The sequence below is a fragment of the Euprymna scolopes genome, chromosome 3 (assembly GCF_053919585.1).
Source record: "Euprymna scolopes isolate OS-2025 chromosome 3, ASM5391958v1, whole genome shotgun sequence".
Taxonomy (NCBI): domain Eukaryota; kingdom Metazoa; phylum Mollusca; class Cephalopoda; order Sepiida; family Sepiolidae; genus Euprymna; species Euprymna scolopes.
Genome location: NC_136484.1, coordinates 150,523,395 through 150,542,004, shown reverse-complemented (window position 1 = coordinate 150,542,004; position 18,610 = coordinate 150,523,395). Strand labels below are relative to the sequence as shown.

Sequence of the window (18,610 nt, the reverse complement as noted above, 5' to 3'; positions counted from 1 at the left end):
CACATGATTTTCTTGTTCAAGTTCAAATTAGGCTAAAAAGCTGCCGAGACAGCTCACGGTATCAATGAAGCATTTGAACTAGAAACCCCTAACGAACATGTGGCACAACAGTGGTTCAAGAAATTTTGCAATGGTGACGAGAGCTTTGAAAATGAAGACAGTTGCGGCTGGCCGATTGCGGTTGATAAACATTTGAAAGTCTTAATTGAAGCTGTTTCTCACAAAACCACACAATAAGTTGGTGTTGAACTCGAGGTTGACCACTGAACAGTCATTCGCTATTTAAAGCAAATAGGGAAGTCAAAAAAGTTGGATAAATGGATGCCATATGAATTGAACGATAATCAAAAAAATTGTCGTTTTGAGGTGTCTTCTATGCTCCTTCTGCACAACAAAAACACATTTCTCAAGCAGATTATGACATGTGATGAGAAGTGGATCTTCTACGATAACCGGCGACATTCGGCACAGTGGTTGGATGCCAGAGAAAGTCCACAACACTTTCTGAAGCTGAAATTGCACCAAAAAAAAGGTTATGGTGACTGTTTGGTGGTCTACAGCCAGTTTTTCCATCACCGCTTCTTAAGTCTGAGTGAAACAATTACGGTGGAGAAGTACTGGCGACAGACAAATTGACAAAATCACCAGAAGTTCCAACATATGACCCCGAGATTGATGAAGAGACCAATTCTCGTCCATGACAATGCTCACCTGCATGTTGCTCAACTGACCTTGCAGAAGCTGAACAGATTGGGCTACAAGACTGCCTCATCCACCATATTCACCAGACCTCTTGCCCACCTATTATCAATTTTTCAAGCATCTCAACAACTTCCTACACAAAAAATGCTTCAAAAGCCGAGATGATGCCAAATCGGCTATCAATGATTTCATTGCTTCCAGAACTCTGGATTTCTATGCTAATGGAATAAATAAACTTGTTTCTCGTTGGCAAAAATGTGTTAATTCTGATGGTTCTTATTTCGATTAATAAAGTTTATTATCAAAGGAGATGATCTTTTGAAGTTGAACGTCAAAAAACATTATTTTTACACCAACCTAAAACATTTTCATGAGGAACAGTGTAAGATTGTCTTTTAGCTAAGGGAAAATTTAATAAATTGGAATGGGATCTTATCCATATTTGTGTAACAGTATGATATAGAGAAAAAGCAATATCAATAAATGACACAGACAATTTCGGCAAATATTAATTGAAATTTATTAGACTGTCTTTTGGTTGTTAAGTAGCCGATGCAAAATAGGTGCTTGGCTCCCAGAGTGACCCTTTTCTGATTGATTGAAGTCAGATATCAGCCGCCTATTAAAATTGGGATGTAAAAAATGCACCAATCAAAATTAAGTATTTATAGAAATTGTTTTGTCACTGCTGCTCAGCGTTCTAGAAATATATATATATATATATATATATATATATATATATATATATAAAGCTGCTGCTGCTAAAGCTTTTGCAAGTTTTAAAGAGAAATTTGATCAATCAGTAGAAGAAACTGAATTTTAAACCTGAAACCAAAACCACACACCCATGATCAGCAGTTAATTAACATGATAAATTGAGATTATTTGCTAAATTTTGATTAGTGAAAGTAAAAAAATCTAATAAAAATCAATAAACAAAACATTCAAAGGCGATTTTTGTAGTGCCGATTTTGATTGCAAATACAATAATCTACTTTGAATGACTATATCCACCTAAATGGGTGGAGATTTTTAAAAGATAGGAAAACTATCAATATTAACGATTGATTAATACTTTTGTGTCTATTTGTTGTATCAAGAAATGCAACATGTCTGTCAGTAAGAAATATAGAAGGAAGCAGTTAAATGTATTTATGATTGACAACATTAAACAGAATTTGATGAAAAATTTTGTATAAGTGATAAAAATTATTTTATGTTATTGCTGTTTAATATTAAATGAGGAACCATTTAGTGTTAAAATCTATTAAATCAGGAGAAAAACATATTTTAAATTTCTAAATATGCTAGAACAATCGAGATTTTAACCAAAAGAAACCGGTACTATGTATTGCTCAAGATGAAACAAGTATTAAAACATCTTTTCTTTTTTCTCAATATTACTAGGTAATACTAAATTGATTTCAATTCCAAAACGGTCTTACTATCATAATCTTTAATTACATATATACATATATATTATCGTCTACAGAATAGCTTTATTCAAATTTTTGAAAGAACTGTTTATGCCATTAATCGTAACATTTACTGAATTTATTCACATTCATTATTTTATTTTAAATATAGAGGGATATATATATATAACTCAAATGACCTTGTAACGGGTGTTGTAACCCAACATCCTGTTTACGACTTCCTATTGCGCATGCGTACATAAACATAAACCTATAACAGCGTAAACAAACACAAATCGCTGGACCAGTTTTGTTCGAACAAATGGACGTCCTTAGAAAAGCGAATATTTTTAATTTATTGAATAAAAAACTTCAAGATATGGGAAGCAAACGCAAAACATGATTACAAATAATATGTATAATCATTAACCTGTTTCATATATACAATATTATACTAAATAATCAATGCGACAATAAAACACTGTTTTACTGTGTACATTTTCAGCGTCCCAATTTTTTTCGTGTTTAAATCATCCAAATAAACAATTGTTAATACTTTCTGCTTTTTTTTTTGTTACATCGTTCATTTTTGTATTATGTTTATTTTAACGCAATTTTCTTACAAATAAATCTACTTTAACCCGTTGACAACCATAAGAGCATTTTACAATGGCAATTTACCAACCACCTTCCATTTTTTAATTTATTCCCCATTTTTTAATACACCTTTCTTGAAAACATTCATACATTTTCTTCTACACTACCAACATAAATAAATAACCCCGAATATGTTTTTTTTTTAAATTGTGTTACAAGTAAATAAGCAACACGACAATAAAATGTATTGTTTTACCGTGTACATTTTCAGTGTCCAAATTGTTTCTTTTTGGGTTTTTTTTTTTGCATTTAAATTAAAAGATATATCAAAATTTGAATTTAACTTTAAGTATTATGGTATCTGTTCAGTGCACATTTACCTATAAGTATGGCAAACCACTTATAATTCAATGGCTATAAGTTTTTTTGTTTTGTTTTTTTCAAAAATAAACAATTATAAAAAGAACGACTTATAGGAATCTATCTATATTCTTTTTTCATTTTAATATACTTTCATAGAAATGTTTCTGTTATGTCACAAAAAAACTATTTTCTTTACATCACAAGTGTCACGCTCATATATTAATTTCATAGCTTATATAACATACTGACCCAACGGGTCACGGGTAGTCTAGTATACATATAAAAACAGATTTTCTGACCATTGTTTTGTATTTACTCTTTCTAAGATTTATATATAAATTGATGTATACATGTTTACGGGAAAAATATGTTTATTTCACTTTTTATTTATACCAATTATTTTAATTTATAAAGCTTGACATAACTACAGAGCAAATAGAAATAAATAACAAAAAGTACGTATTTCAAATTTCAAGATGTTGTCCATCTTACCATTTATTTCTTTCAGCATTTTACAATGTTCAATTCTTGACAATACCTGTTTAGTAGCACAGAATCATTCATGTAATTATTATGTCAATTTTTTAACTTATTCTGCCCTTAACTCATTAGAAGAAAAGGAACTTATCAACTTTAAAAGAAATATATATATATATATATATATATATATATATATATATACAGATGGAGAGAGGAGGGGGGGGCTGTCCTTTAACTAGAAAATTATGAATTTGAGTCTTTACTTGCCTATAAACATAACTACCATATTTTTCGGGATGACTTTTCATTCCAGTTCTTCATGTATACTATAATTTACTGCTTAGTGTCTTTAATTATTTAATTATCTTTAACTTTTTAGTGTTGAGATGGCTGCAATTAAAACATTATTTTAACCAAATTAGTAAGTTAATGACTAAACAATATCACAATAATTAGGTTATATTATTGTTTAATCATTTAAGTAACAATTGAACCAAATTGTTAAAAACTATAACTAATTTGGTTTCAACTGCAGCCATCTTAAAGCTGAAAAGTTCAAGACAACCGCTTTTCTTTTATTTAACAAAAATATGCATTCAACAACAACAAAAAATAAGTTTGTGGATAATACCGGAACACATTTTCTTCAAAATACTTTGTGATTGAAATAGGAAGTGTTCAGAAAACAGTTAAGTATTACAGTTCCGGTTTCATTATTTCAAGTCAAACTAAAGCAATACTTGAGGATTGCCAATAATTTGATATCTTAGCTCATTGTTTTAAGGGAGATAACTATTTTACTAAGAATTATAAGAAAATATTTTTTCAACTACTTTACTAATTGTAGTAAAGTTTTATAATATTAATAACAAAAATGTAAAATGCGACGATATTGTAATATTTGTTAAAAACATTTGAGCAATTGTAAAAAAAAAAAAAAAAATTTTTTCAAATACTTCAGTAAAATAGAGTTTTCTCCTTTAGAACAATGATTATGAATTACCGAATCATTTTGGTTCAGAATCGAAGAAACTGGACAGAATTGGATTTTTTTTTTTAATCAAAATCCGTCTCTTTAGTAACAATAAAAAGGTGAAAAAAAAAATGGGAAAAACCAAAAACAATAAAAAATGAAGCAAAAAAAAAAAAAAAAAAAAACAACTGAAAATTAGATCCGTAAATTAATCTAGTCCCATTTTTATTGCAGGGATAAAGTCAGTTGCTTTTGTTTCCCAAAGCAAGGGTTAAATTATCCTTAAGTAACACTTACGAAAAATAATAAAATTAAAAAAATATAAAAAGAGTGGTCTCTAATTGAGAGACAATTCAAAAATTAGTTACTGCCCTGAGCGATACTAACAACAATTGAAGAAAAACAATAACAAAAAGAAAACACAATTTCTGCTTACTCAAAATAAAACTGAAACAAAAATCACACAATAAGAAAAATGACAAGTCATTTATAAAGGTATCTTCAAAAGCTTTCCTCTCAGTCCTTTTTTTTTTCTCCAATAATTCATCCTTCCTGTCGTCCTTTCTTTTTTAAACTTGTACCTTCAAAAGGTACAAATTATTGGGCTTTCTTTCTTCAAAGGTAATGCAAACAATGATTTCACCATGATTAATGTTTGTACAAAATTTACCAAAAATCCAAAGCATGGTTATTAAGAAAAGTGAGAATGGACGAACGGAAGTGAATTACTAGATCCAATCCCTCATTTTTCAGGGAACCAAAAAACTGTTTCATAAATAGTCCTTTTACTCAAAAACAAATTTAATTCAAACCGCTTTAGTTTTAAATTATCTTCTCAGACTCCTTTTTAGTCTTGTTAATAAATTTGATGAATGAAGAGGGAATCTTTTTTTTTTTTTTCAATCTTTTCCAAAGCAAAGTTGTTTCTTTCCCAAATGTGGACATCTGAAAACCTTTTTTTTTTTAAACCACTCTTTTTATATTTTTTTTAATTTTATTATTTTTCGTAAGCGTTACTTAAGGATAATTTTTAAAAAAAACTTTTTTGTTTTCTTTGTTCTAGCTGGTTGACAAATTTAATTTCTGTATCTCTTACAGAAAAAGTCCCAAAAAACTCTCTAAGGAGAACCTTCCAGAACAAATAGTTCAAGTTAACAAATTCTATTAACTTGTTAAGTTGTTCAAGTTAACAAATTGTATTAGGCTTTCTAGCTCGAATACTCTTAACATCTGAAAAGAAATTCAAACAGAGACCTGAAAAACCCAAACCGTCACTTCGGTGGTAAATTAAGGATCTGGTTAAAACAGGCAAAAAAAGAAACCTTTTTTCCCCCTCTTCCTCCTTCACCCTAGGTTCTTTTGGCTGTACTACTATGGAGGCAAAGATGATGACAGACAGTGGTTATAGCAGACGAATCAGAGCCACACAGGCAAGAGGAGCTGAACCCCCTACCACCGTCCTTGCACCGTTTGATGGTTGAAAAAATATTTTTTAAATTCTCCAAAAAACAAATTTCCTTATACCACAATGTCATAAACATTATTTTTTTCTACTTCATCTATATTATTCAAGGATCTGTAAAGTATAATTATATGGAGAAATAAAAATAGAATGGATTGAAAACAATTATCAAACTCTGGACCTTTTACGGGTGAGGGGGCGTAATTGAAATATTGTTATTGTTGGTATTTGAAGTTTGTACTTTTGACAATTGAGTTTATTACAAAAATGATTAAATGACATTTCCAACAAATCGACACTTACTTCACAATCCCCCTTTTTTTTAATTACCTATGCTATGCTGTTTTTGTTTTATTTACCATTTTTTTTCTACAGGGAGAGTCATCACTTATCAAAGTCTGAAGGCCACTCGAGGATAAGGATTAATGTGTGCATGGTGATAGAAATTGAGTAGAAATTGACTATTTAAAGGGAAAGCTCAACAAAAATTTGTTTAGATTAGACTTGAAGATGACCATGTTGTAGTCCGCCATAAAGCAGTCTAGAGGAACACAATTTCATGACCGGGCAGTCCTAGGAAAGAAGCTTTGTTTATGGAACTTGCATTCAGATGTAGGTACAGATAGAGAGTGGGGGAAATTGTTGATAGTGATTGTAGCTAAGCGAGTCCTTTTTGTTAAAGTCTGGCATGAGGGGGACCATAGATTGAAACTCTGAGGAGCACCTGCCATGAAAATAGCGATAAAGCAGAGCCAGGCTTGCAATGTCTCTTCTGTGGAAAAGAGGTTACAGGGAGCAGAAAAGGGCATCATCTACCAGATTTTGAAGCCGATTTTGAACTCTGTCAAGGCAGGACAGTGTGCTTCAAGATGTGCAGTACTCCATTTTAGAATGTATTTGGCTCTTATACAGGTAGAGGATTATGTCAGGAGAAAGATACCTTCTGGAGTGGTAGAATGATGCAACCATTTTTCCAGTGACCTTGGTAACTGATTTTACGTAATTCTTCCATTTTGGGACAGAAGTGAAGGTCAGTCCAAGAAACTTGTGGAAGCAGTGGGACTCAAAAATATTGGTTATTACCGACCTTTGAGTTGTTGCAGTGTCGTCTGCATATATGTCAGCAAATGAACTTAGAATGTGGTTTGGGAGATCATTGATGAAGATAAGAGTTAGGTTCAGGATTGATCCCAGAGGAACATCAATGTTGATACTTTGAGCTTCTGACTTCTGTCCATCGATGACTACTTGTATTAAATTTAACTATTATGGCATCATTAAGCTATTAAATTATAAATTGAACCAAACTGCAGCAGTTCTGAATTTTTTTAATGAGGGCTAATTGTTTATATTAGTTGTATTGATCAAACTATTGTTCTTATCTTGAGTGTTATTTGTGCAACGTTTCGGTTGAAGGATAATCCGACCAAAATGTTGCACAAAATAACATTCAAGATTAGAACAATAGTCCAATCAATACATGTAATATAAACAAACTGCGTAACGAACGGGTATTCAGAGGATTAACTTACAGAGACCGTCCTGAGTATTGATGGAGAATCTTGAATCAGTTTTGGAAATGGTCAAAACATTTTACGATTTGAAAGCCACCTTTTCTTTTCTTTCTTGGTCATCTTTTAAACCAATGTATTTCAGGTAAAAACATTGCATACTTATGTGTCATGGCGAAACTAGTAAAAATTTAAAAAATTACGAAAAATTATCCAGTAGAAAAATAATTACAAGTAAAAATAGATTTTATCAAATTATCGAATGTTTATTGTGCGACCAATTCAGTGTGACAAACTGACTTAAGTAAGAGTGCATTTTAAAGACTTAAAACCATAAAAATTTTGTAGTTCACATTATTAGATCCAATGTACAATGATAATACAATATTAGAGGGGATAATTGTCAGCTATAATCCTTAGCATAACAAGAAACAAGTCTTCATTATGAAACCTATTGCAAAAAATAAATTCATGGAGATAGGACAGGGAAAAATTTTTGGATGTGGCAGACTGTCAGTGCAAATTTTACTTAGCACACATCCACATGTTCTGTGTGGATTTCTGGATCGCCCAGGTCCACAACAAGTGAGTGAAGATAGATTCTACCTCCAATCTGGTCGATGTTTGCATATCCTGGCCAACCATTAGATATTATATGGGAACCAGGCAAGATATGCTAATGAATAAGTGGTTCCAGTGTAGACGCTGAGAGGTCAGGTATATCAATAAAAAAGCATTTTCCTACATTATATTCTACACCTCCAAAGACCTAATAATCCTCTCTCTCCATTGTCCCTGGTGATATTTTCTGTGAAAGTACTTCAATTAATCAATTTCAACGACTACTGGGTCTCCATTGGCATCTATGTCATCAATTCTAATTTCCCACCTAAAATATACTTTTACCTTGACTTAAATTAAGGGTTCATCATTTTTAAACAGAATATAATTGTGAATGATTTTTTTTTTTTTTATGAAAAATACATTACATCTACTGGATCATTTTTCATAATTTTTTTTTAATTTACAACAAAAATATCTTTTCACTTCCTGCTGAACAGTGCACAAATGAGACCACTGAATAGTTCAAAACAGCAATTCAAGCACATGTCTCTACGTGGAAATTTTATTGCAAGCCCCACTCTCCCCAATGGTTTACTTCCACATGTGCAGCTGCCATCGCGCAAAGGCAGCACGCATACCACAGATTTAACCGACATAAATCCAGTTCAAACAGACAGAAGTATATGGAAGCCAGAAGTAATTGTAAGAAAGAAATAGCGACAGCTAAGAGAGAATTTACTGAAACCACCCAAAAACGCATCGAAGCTCAGAAATTAGGAACCCGTGCCTTCTGGAAAATCTACAACAGTGTAGTAAATAATGGGCAATCAACAATTCTCCCACTATCCAACAATCATGAAGTTGTTTGCTCACCAACTCCACACTAGACTCTGCTAACCACCCTCACCTAGACTTTCCTTTGCGGACAGACGCCACACTTGACGATCTGAAAATCACCCCTTCTCAGGTGCATGCCATTATAAAAAATCTTGACACTGCAAAAGCATGTGGACCTGATCTCATCCTGGTTGTGCTATTGAAAAAGTGCTCCGCCAAAGTAGCTCCCATCCTCTCCAAACTTTACAACAAATGCCTTAATGAATCTTGCTTTCCTGCCTGCTGGAAAACTGCTTCTGTGGTACCAGTTTTCAAGAATTCTGGCGAAAAAATTGACCCAGCAAATTACCACCCCATTAGCCTCCTCACACTTTTTGCCAAAATATTTAAGTCCATAATTAACCAAGCTCTAGTCCATCACCTTACAGATGCTAAACTTCTTACCGACCAACAATATGGATTTAGGCAAGCCCGTTCCACAGCAAACATTTTAACTGTAATCTCTGAGCGTATATACCATTCACTTGACAAAGCAGGGGAGGGTAGAGCCGTAGCTCTAGATATATCTAAGGCTTTTGACAGGGTATGGCACGAAGGTCTTCTCAGGAAAATCAAATCATACAGTATCACTGGAAGAATACTTAACATAATTAAATCCTTCTTAGATAAGAGAAAAATCCAGGTTGTCCTCGATGGCCGTACATCTAAACAATATGATATAAATGTGGGAGTGCCTCAGGGGTCTATCCTTGGACCTCTATTATTCCTAATATTCATAAATGACCTCCCTAACAAAATTGTCTGTGAGATGGGTATATATGCTGATGACACCACACTCTATAACAGACAACAGGAAAACAAATGAACACATATCTAAAGAAATGACAGAAACACTAGAGAATGACCTCCAATCTGTAGTGGAATGGGAACAAAAATGGATGGTCACATTCAATGCTGCCAAGACTAAACTTGTTTCCTTCAATAACTACAAGAAACCTTCTCTACCACCAATAGCAATGGCCAAAGACTCTTTATCTGAAAGCACATCTTTTAAATTCCTCGCCCTAACGTTCACAGGAAACATGAGTTGGAACAATTACATTGAGAGTATAGCCAGGACTGCTGCAAAAAAGGTAGGTTCTCTCTACCGTGCTAGAAAGCTACTGATCCCTGAAAGTATCCTGTACCTCTATAAGGCCACCATTCGCCCATGTATGGAATATTGTTGTCATTTTTGGGCCGGTGCATCTGCTACTAGTCTCTCACTCCTAGACAAGGTTCAAAAGAGAGTTGCCAACCTAATAGGTCCTGAACTATCATCCAAGCTTAAGCCTCTGTCCCATCGACACAATGTAGCATCCCTCTGCCTGTTCTACAAGTACTTTAACGGTGTATGTTCCGACGAGCTGCATGCACTTGTGCCCCCTCGACGTAAATACCCCTAACAAACCCGACAAGCAGTACAATCCCACCCCTTCACACTAGAGATTCCTAGATGTAAGCGAGCCTTCTACTCCAGTAGTTTCTTCCCCAGAACCGCTAGACTTTGGAACTCCTTGCCAGGTTCCTGCTTCCCCAACTGTACTGACATGCAGAAGTTCAAGTGTAACGTGAACCAACATCTTGCTGCCCAACTCCCCACCTAGTACCCCTGTAGCCTGTGTCCCTAATAGTAGCCCCCTACATCAAAGTGGCAATGTGCCCTGTTTGGGGTGAAAATGTAACAAAAAATAAAAAAATAAAAATTTAAAAAGCCATTCTTAACATGGGGAGGGTGTTTTGTACCTATTCTGTACTTTAACCTTACAATTGAATAAAAAAAAAACATAAAATTTTAATTAAACTTGGAAATACGATTAAAAAAATGGCGCGGATCAAGTGCATTAGCACCAAAATCTAATGAGAAATACACACTTTAAAATTAGCTAAAATCATCCAAAATCTTTTGGACCATATTGGATAATTTTACCTAATGTTTACATATTTAAAGTGTGTATTTCTCTATAGATTTTAACTCGAAAAGATGGTACTAGTGCAGCACAAATCAATAAGTGCACTAGTAGTGCACTTATTGATTTGTGCTGAAAAACGTCATTTAGAAAGCCATTCTTAATATGAGGAGGGGGGTGTTTTGTACCTCTTCTGGGTGCTAGTGCAGAGAGTGCCGCGACTGCCGAGTGCCGCGCTATTTTTTAAATCGTATTTCCACGTTTAATTAAAGTTTTATGATATGTTTGTTTTTTTTTTATTCAATTGTAAGGTTAAAGTACAGAATAGGTACAAAACATCTTCCCCTCCCCATGTTAAGAATGGCTTTTTACATAATAACGTTATTTCAGCCAGCACGGATCACTCTCTGCATGAGTACAAAAAAAAAATAAAAATAGCACGGATCAATAAGTGCAAAGTGCACTAGCATGGAAAAGATTCCTCATATAATATTTAACAAATAAAAAATAATAATAATGGCGCTTATGCATCTATGTTACTGCGCTATTTTTTTTTATAGTATTTTCGAGTTATCTTTAAGATATTTTTGTTAAATTGGTAGGCGAAAGTACAACATAACTACAAAAAAACACCCTTCCCTCCCATGTTAAGAATGGATTTCTAAATAGCAATGTTATTATTTCAGCGCTATAACAGATGCAATGCATAAATACCAAAATAAATTTTTAATGCCTACAGAGATTTTCTTCTTTTTTTCTTGTAATATAAATTCACGCCGGCTGGGCAAAGTCAGTATTGTTTGAATTAAAATATAAAGACGAAAATAAGTCAAAACACACATTGTGCGCACCTTTTAATATATTTTATTCCTTACTGCAACGTGGATTTAAAAATCAAAGGAAAGCCATGCGTCTTTCATGACATTTTAACATTGGCATTTTGGGGGTTGTTTTACAATGCACGAAAAAAAAAAAAAAAAAAAAAAAGTATACAACAAATAAATGTTACCAAAGGCAAAATAAGTTACTCTTCTATCTAGCTGAATAAGTTTTTAGTGATTTAAAACAAACCTGCATTTTTTTTTTTATTCTACAGTTTGCTTGGAAACATTAACTATACAATAACTTGTTCGGGACCCTTGAATTTTTAGGGACCTTTAAAAATCAATTTAGCCGAAAAGTAAAATATAACGCCTCATGCCTGCTCATAAATAAAAATGCTTTGGTTTTAGTTTCATGCTCAATCATTTTTTAAAGAACCATATAAAAAAATACATATAAAAAAAAAACATTTTTAAAAATAAAACCTGAAAACAACAATGAATCTTTGATTATTGTTTTGGTGCTAATGCAGAGAGTGATCCGCGCTATTTTTTCAAATCGTATTTCCACGTTTAATTAAAGTTTTATGATATTTTTTTTATTCAATTGTAAGGTTAAAGTACGGAATAGGTACAAAACACCCTCCCTTCCCCATGTTAAGAATGGCTTTTTAAATAATAACGTTATTATTTCAGCACGGCACTCTCTGCATGATGAGTACCATTTTTTTAAGTGAAATAATTTTTTAATTCATATTATTTTCTTACCTTGGTTCATGAAAACTGGAAGTTGTAGTCATGGTTTTTTGTAATATGAATCCCATTAATTAACTTGAAGAGGGAATTAATAATAATCATATATTTTCTATTTGTAGCGACATTGTTATTGTTTTTATATTATAAAGTCCGCAAAAAGCCGGTAGATTAATTCCTCCCGTTATTTCCAGAAGGTTTCATTTAATAATAATACAAAAAAAAAAAAAATGGCATATAATTTTGTTTAATGTGTCCACTTATGGAGAGGCAAGGTTTAAAGGATGTCTTTTACATTTCTTCAAAATAGACCTCCAGACGTGATGTAAAAAAGGAAGGTGAACATTTCGCAGAGTTAGACTTCCTCTGAATGCCACATGAAAACAAGAGTGACGTCAGGGGGGGGGGGCGCACGGTGTAAATTACGAATTTGCTCCTCCTAATAGATTTTTCCTGTTAATAATCACCACTGTGTGACCTTCGAGGTAGGATCAGAATTCCTCCAAATTTAAATTTTAAAAGTCTGTATGATGTGACGTACCTGTGACGGAAAGAAAATGTTATTGCTTAAGTAGTATTATTTTTAAATAAGAAAATCAAATTTATAGTTAAACAACAAGCAACGATTTCGCGATTCTATCATGAAAATAGTCTGAACGAACAAGGGAGATAACTCCAAAGAAAGCCATGGGGGAAAGGAACATTGGAAAAATTCAAATTTGCTTAAAAATGTTTTTGTTTTTTTTATAAAGCTTGTTGAGATGTTTGAAAGTTCTTGGATAAGAAGTAGAGGAAAGTATCAGAAAGTTTATTTCAAAGTTCCCTTGTGTGTCTGTGTGTCAGTGTGTGTGTGTGTGTGAATTTACCTTCTGGGTGGCTGAGTTCACTGGAGATATAGCACAGCAGGTTTATAGAAATTTCAGCATGACGCATTACAGTCTTCTAATATGGACGTTGTTGATGCTGAGAGTCAAGGCGCGTCATAGGTGTCACCTGGAAGAGCTCTGATTTCAATTTACTAAGCCACCGTTTTATAAGAGTTTCTAAGTTCTCATTGGCTTGTTAATCTGACATAGGATTGGAGGTTGAAACAATTTTTAGTGGTTGGAAAATATTTTGAGTTAATACGTCCCTGTGAAAACTAACTTGCTTTTGGAATGATGAAAAGAGCGAATCTCAACGAAGTAACAAGGTAACAAACACAAAAAAGGGATACCTTAAATTAGTTTGGTAAATTTCCTATGCTTGTTCATTTTGCATATTAATTTCTTGTCTACCACACTACTACCTGATAATATGTGTCTGACGGTCTATGCCATGTATCTGTTTTGTTCTTAGCTAGAAAAAAGGAATTCAATAAATTTGTAGAACACCTTATGCAGAAATTATGAAGAAAAAGCAATTATTTCAGAATTTAGAGTGGAGGATCATTTTCCTTTATAAATTTAACATATAATGATCCCTAAATTTCGGGCCATTCTAGCTTTTTAAGATAGATAACCAAAATCTGTTACCACTAATTTTCAATTCTAAGTGGCAAAGTTGTAAAGTCATCTGTAATCACCTAAAAAAGTAAACCTTCTCCTTAAAAAATATACACAGAATTTTCTCTCATAACAAAAAAATTTGGTAAACTGTCCTAAAACATTGGCATTGTCCAGAAATGGAGGTCCATTTTACATTAAATTTATATGTGAAACTGATCTCCCACTATAAATTCTAAAATATATTTTTTTTTTGGAGAGGGCGATTTAGCAGGTGTTAATTTACAATAATACAAAGAAATCGTTTTCATTTCTTTTTTTTTTTAATCATGTTCACTCAAAACAAGGCACATGATGTTGGTTTACGTTACATTTAAATGTCGGTACAGTCAGGGAAGCAGGTAACAGGAAGAGAATTCCAAAGTCTCTAGCTGTCGAGAGAAAGAAACTATTAGAGTAGAAGGCTTTCCGACATTTACAGACCTCTACAGTGAAGGGCTGTGATTTTGTTGCTAAGTAGGTTTGTCGGAGATATGTACGTTGAGGGGGAACAAGTGCAATGAGTTTATCAGAGCACATTCTATTAAAATACTTGTAAAACAGGCACAAGGATGCAACATTGTGGCAATGGGACAGGGGTTGGAGCTTTGTTGAGAGTGTAGGACCTATTAGATTGGAGACTCTTCTTTGAACCCTGTCCAAGAGGGAGAGACTAGTGGTCGATGCACCAGCCCAATTGTGGCAACAATACTCCATGCATGGGTGAGTGGTGGCCGTGTAGAGGTACAGGATACTCTCAGGTGTGAGTAATCTTCTAGCATAATAAAAGAAACCTTTGCAGCAGCCTTTGCAATATTCCTAATGTATTTGTTCAAGTTCATATTGCCTGTGAATGTTAAGCCGAGGAGGTTGAAGGAAGAACTTTCAGGTAGGGTGTGATTTGTCATGGCTATCGGTCGTTGAGAAGACTTTTTGTAATTGTTAAAGAAAAGCAGCTTTATCTCAATAGTGTAATTATTTTTTAACTTTTGTTCAACTCAAACAAGGTATATTGTGACATAAGGAGCTACTATGATTAGATTGCTAAATATATAGGGGGTATCCTAAAAGGGGAATCTTGTAGCAAGATATTTGTGCACATCACATTTAAATTTATGCATGTTGGTACAGTAGGGGAAAGAAGAAAGGAATTTCAAAAATAAGCGGTCTGAGGAAAGAAATTATTAAAGTTTTCTAGCATGTGCAGAGGGTTACAAGCTTGATTTTGTTGCTAGTTTGGGTGCTTGAAGATATTCATGTTGAAGAAGTACAAATGCAGTAAATTTATCTGAACACATTCCATTGAAGTACCTGTAAAACAAGTACAGGGATACCACATTGCAGCGATACGATAGGGGTTCCAGTTTCATAAACAGTGTGGAACCTATTAGATTAGAGACCGTTTTTTTATACCCTCTCCAAGGGGAGAGACTAGTGGTTGGAGCACCAGCCAGGTAACAACAACACTCCATGCATGGGCAAATGGTGGCTTTATAGAGATATAAGATACTGGCAGGTTTGATAAGTTTTCTAGTCAAGTACAGGGAGTCCACCTACTTTGCAGCAGACTTGGCAGTATCTCCAATGTGCTTGTTCCAATTCATGTTGGCGTTAGGCTGAGGAGTTTAAACACCAGGCTCTTGAGAAAGGTGCTATCAGCTATTGCAATCAGTGTTTGGAAAAGTTTCCTATAATTTTTAAAGGAAAGTAGTATTAAATGTAACCATCCTTTTTATGTCTCCATTCAATTGCAGACTGGAAGTCATTTTCTAAGGACTCAGCTATTGCTTTGTACATGTGTGCATTCGATTTTCTCACATGAGAATAGAGCATGATATCATCAACAAATATGCCCATCTCAGATACGATTGCATTGGGAAGATCGTTTACAAAAATTAGAAAAAATAAAAGTCCCTCTGAAACACACTTGCATAATTGTGATGTTGTTTGGATGTATGGCCACCAAGTAAAATCTGAATCTTTCTATTAGCTAAGAAGGATCTGATTATATTAAATATCTGTCCAGTAATACTGTGATACTATCGCCTCCCCCCTCCTCAAATGTTGGGAAGTAGCAAAAAAAAGAGGAAAGAAATCTAACAAAAGAAATAGGAAATAGGGTTCATCAGTAAACAATGGGTTGGAATTTGTTCCTTAACACAGACAAAAGAGAGCTATAGAAAACGCATTGTGGATGCGTTATCGGCAGCTCCTGTTACTCTCGCTTCTTCTTATTTGTCCCTCAGTCCTCATTTTTTAAATGAGTGATTTTTCGGACAAAGGGAGAAGAAAAAGCTGTTTTCTAGGTTGGCAGTATTTTTGCGAACAGTTGGCTGAGATGGCGGAAATTTTCTGTTTCTATGTCTATCCTTGTAACCATGTCACTAGTAAGGGTGCTGGAGGTAAACGTTTTGTCTGGGCTGACGTTATCCGCCTGATAGTCAGGGACCCGAACCTTGGATTAACCGCTAAGGAGGCTGTCCTATCAGCAGGTGCAAAGTACTGGGGCTGCTGTATTGCCATTTGGTGAATGGATTCTGGACCATGCAGTAGCTTCTGGTGGGGCCTCTCGATGCCATACTAGTGGGTAATTGTGACGGCTTTACCTTATCATTAGCTACAAATAAAAAAAAAAATTCTTCGTTTCTTTTTCTCTCTTAGTTTCCCCTCTCTGTCCTGCTCTAAGTAAATCTGTCGACCTAGTCCACAAATTCCAAAATTTCATCATGACAAGTTTCAAGAAAAAATACACGATTAAACCCGGTTCTCCAACTTCCAACGTAGACCCTTACTACCATGTCTCCTTCTCCAACATCAGGGGTCTTCGTTCTAACCTTCCAGAGGTTGAAACCCAATTACAGGAGACTAAACCAGACCTTTTATTTTTAAGTGAAACTGGCATTGGACAGGCTATTTCCCTAGATGAGTTTGCAATTTCAGGATACTCTAACTTAACTTCTAAATCTGACCCCCAAGATCGCCATGGGCATGGAATATGTGCCTATATTAAAGATAGCTTTCCATGTGGGAGGGACATCTCCAGGGAAGATCCTAACTTACCCTATATGTGCTTCCGGGTTGCTTTAGCTCACACTACTGCATTTATATTTACTCTCTATCGCCCCCACAACAGCGGAGTTACTATCTTTCAAAGCATATCTGAGAAAATTGACCAAGTCCTTTCTACTTATCCTTCAGCTAACATTCACGTATGTGGAGACTTCAATGTTCACAACGTCGAATGGTTGACCCACTCAAACAAGACTGATGATGAGGGGAGGTTCTGTCATGATTTCTCCATTGCCTATGACCTCACTCAGATTGTTCAGGAACCTACCCGTGTGCCCGATAATGACGGCCAGTATGCGAGCCTACTAGACCTTTTTCTCACAACTTGCCCTGAACTATGTTCAGTTTCTGTTCTGTCGCCTCTTGGATCTTCCGACCACTCTGTTGTAGCAATTAAGATAAAAATGAAATGTAATAAGTCCCCAGACGTACCTCTTCATCGTACAGTATATCGATACACTAAGGCTGACTGGGATAGCTTCCGTACATTTATATCTGATCTACCTCTGCATTCCATGTTTAAAAAGGATGTGTCCTCTATAGGATTAGACCTAACTGAATGGTTAATTGTAGGTATTGACCATTTCATACCCTCTAAAAAGTTTCAGCAAAAACCTAACAGCCAGCCATGGTTCTCTTCAGAATGTGCTGCTGTCATTGCGCACAGAAATCACTTTTTCCACTGCTTCAAACGTAATAGATGTATGGAAACTAAAGCCGTTTTCAGGACTGCCAGCAACCATTGTAAGAAAGTAATAAGGAACGCAAGAGAGTTGTATGCTCAATCTGTTAAGTCCAAAGTAGCTGAGCAGCGGCTTGGTTCCCACCAGTTTTGGCAAATAGCAAACAGAATCCTGAACAGAAGCGTGTGCTCCATCCCAACTATTATCAATGGACCTGAGGTAATCTCGTCAGCATCAGACAAAGCCAAACTCTTTGTCAAGAACTTTGCAGCGAATTCTACCCTTTGCGACCAAGACCGCCAACCCCCAATATTTCCTCCTGTATCAGAAAACACGCTATGTGATATACGTATATCTGTACGTGATGTTGCCAAGCTAATCAAAAACCTTGATTCCAGTAAAGCAACTGGCCCTGATGGTATTCCAATTATAGTACTCAAAAAAACTTCAACCTGAACTAGCGCCCATACTTACAAAACTGTTTAAACGTTGTCTTAAGGAGAATAGTTTCCCATCTCCCTGGAAAATCTCATCAGTATGCCCTGTATTTAAGAATTCAGGTGATCGCTCATCCCCCTCTCAGTACAGGCCAATAAGTCTCCTGTGCGTCATGAGTAAGTTGCTAGAATCTGTGTTAAATACAGAAGTAATCAAACATCTCAACAAAAATAACCTTCTTAGTGACACTCAATATGGTTTCCGTTCTGCTAGATCTACAGCAGATGTCCTTACAGTTATATCGCATAGGATTAGCAAATCTCTCGACGGTGGCAATCTTTCTAGGGCAATTGCTCTTGACATATCTAAAGCCTTTGATAGGGTATGGCATAAAGGTTTACTTCATAAGATCGCTAGCTATGGTATAGCTGGAAAAGTCTTCTCAATTATTAAATCATTTCTTTCTGATA

General features: G+C 34.7%; 1 protein-coding gene across 1 annotated transcript in view; it reads right to left on the bottom strand.

The window, feature by feature from the left end:
• The window catches only part of LOC145259782 (magnesium transporter NIPA2-like), a 67,465-nt gene extending 54,615 nt beyond the window's left edge, over nucleotides 1-12,850 (bottom strand). The window contains exon 1 of the mRNA XM_080117546.1: nucleotides 12,443-12,850. The gene's annotated coding sequence lies outside the window, so the exon portion shown is untranslated. The remainder of the gene's footprint in view (nucleotides 1-12,442) is intronic.
• Nucleotides 12,851-18,610: the final 5,760 nt, after the last annotated feature.